Source organism: Hordeum vulgare, chromosome 3H (genome assembly GCF_904849725.1).
Source record: "Hordeum vulgare subsp. vulgare chromosome 3H, MorexV3_pseudomolecules_assembly, whole genome shotgun sequence".
Lineage (NCBI taxonomy): Eukaryota > Viridiplantae > Streptophyta > Magnoliopsida > Poales > Poaceae > Hordeum > Hordeum vulgare.
Genome location: NC_058520.1, coordinates 398,301,331 through 398,303,795, shown reverse-complemented (window position 1 = coordinate 398,303,795; position 2,465 = coordinate 398,301,331).

Below are 2,465 nucleotides of genomic sequence, written 5' to 3'. Positions count from 1 at the left end.
GTTCACATATAAATATATCATCTTTGACACCATCTATGATTATGAACACTCACTAAACTATTGCTTGCTTAGAAGTAGATGTTGGACAAGGAAGGCAACATAATGAATTGTGCTTGCTTGGTTCCGAACAATGTTATATGATTAGAGACGATTGCTTCCACCTCATATTAGCCAAAACTCCCGCACCAAGTAGAGATAGTACTTGTGCATCCACAAACCTTCAACCCAGTTTTGCCATGAGAGTCCACCATACCTACCTATGGATTGAATAAGATCCCTCAAGTAAGTTGTCATTGGTGCAAGCAATAAAAATTGCTCCCTAATATGTATGATCTATTAGTGTGTGGAAAAAATAAGCTTTGTACGAACCTGTGATGAGGAAGACATAAAAGCGACAGACTACATAATACAGTTCTTTATCACAGGAGGCAATATAAAGTGACGTTCCTCCGCACTAAGAGGACACGCATCCAAACCTCAAAAGCGCATGACAACCTCTGCTTCCCTCTGCGAAGGGCCTATCTTGTACCTTTACTTTCTTTCCTTGAAAGAGTCATGGTGATCTTCACCAATTCCCTATTTTGCCTTTATCTTGGCTAACGTCATATGCTTGGGAAAGATCTATATTCGTATGACAATTTGGAGGTAAGTATTCATGAATTATTATTGTTGACATTACCCTTGAGGTAAGCAGTTGGGAGGCAAAACCATAAGCCCCTATCTTTCTCTGTGTCCAGTTGAAACTTTGATCTCATGAGTACCACGTGAGTTGTAGCAATTGTAGAGAACGAAAAAATGATTGAGTATGTGGATTTGCTTTACAAGCTCTTATTTGACTCTTTCTGATGTTGTGATAAATTGGAATTGCTTCAATGACTAAAGGCTATCGGTTGCTAATTCTCGGTAAGGATCTTGATCCATACTTTACTTTGTGAAGGAATTGTCACTTTAGCATGAGAGATTATATGTTGGTATTGTTGTTCTCATCATGATCATGATGCATGCATGTTCGTATATTGTTTTTTCGACACCTCTCTCCCTAAACATGTGGGCATATTTATTGAGCTCGGCTTTCGCTTGAGGACAAGCGAGGTCTAAGCTTGGGGGAGTTGATACGTCCATTTTGCATCATGCTTTCATGTTGATATTTATTGCTTTTTGGGCTGTTATTTCACTTCACGGTACAATACTTATGCCTTTTTTCTCTTATTTTGCAAGGTTTACATGAAGAGGGAGAATGCCGGCAGCTGGAATTCTGGCCTGAAAAAGGAGCAAGTTTGAGATGCCTATTCTGCGCAACTCCAAAAGACGTGAAAATCAACGTGGATTTTTTCAAAATATATAAAAAATATTGGGCCAAAGAAGTGCCAGAGGGGCGCCGGCAGGTGGCCACAAGCCTGCTAGGCGCGGCCACCCCCCTGGCCACGCCTAGGGGGCTTGTGGGCTTCCTGTTGGCCCACTGGCTCCCTTCTTCTGCTATATGAAGGGTTTCGTTCCGAAAAAATTCAGGAGGAGGCTTTTCGGAGGATTCACCGCCGCCACGAGGCTGAACTTGAGCAGAACCAATCTAGAGCTCCGGCAGGACGATCCTGCCGGGGAAACTTCCCTCCCGGAGGGGGAAATCGTCGCCATCGTCATCACCAACACTCCTCTCATCGGAGGGGACTCGTCACCATCAACATCTTCATCAGCACCATCTCATCTCCAAACCCTAGTTCATCACTTGTAACCAATCTTTGTCTCACGACTCCGACTGGTACTTGTAAGGTTGCTAGTAGTGTTAATTACTCTTGGTAGTTGATGCTAGTTGGATTACTTGGTGGAAGAGTTTATGTTCAGATCCTTGATGCTACTCATTACCTCTCTGGTCATGAATATTATTATGCTTTGTGAGTAGTTACTTTTGTTCCTGGGGACATGGGATAAGTCATGCTAATAGTAGTCATGTGAATTTGGTATTCGTTCGATATTTTGATGTGTTGTATGTTGTTTTTCCTGTAGTGGTGTTATGTGAACGTCGAATACATAACACTTCACCATTATTTGGGCCTAGAGGAAGGCATTGGAAAGTAGTAAGTAGATGGTGGGTTGCTAGAGTGACGGAAGCTTAAACCCTAGTTTATGCATTGCTTTGTAAGGGGCTGATTTGGATCCACTAATTTAATGCTATGGTTAGACTTTGTCTTAATTCTTTTTTCGTAGTTGCGGATGCTTGAGAGAGGGGTTAATCATAAGTGGGATCCTTGTCCAAGTAAGAGCAGTACCCAAGCGCCAGTCCACCCACATATCAAACTATCAAAGTAACAAACGTGAATCATATGAACATGATAAAAACTAGCATGACAGAAATTCCCGTGTGTCCTCGGGAGCGTTTTTCCTCCTATAAGACTTTGTCCAGGCTTGTCCCTTGCTACAAAAGGGATTGGGCCACTTTGCTGCACCGTTGTTACTTTTGTTACTTGTTG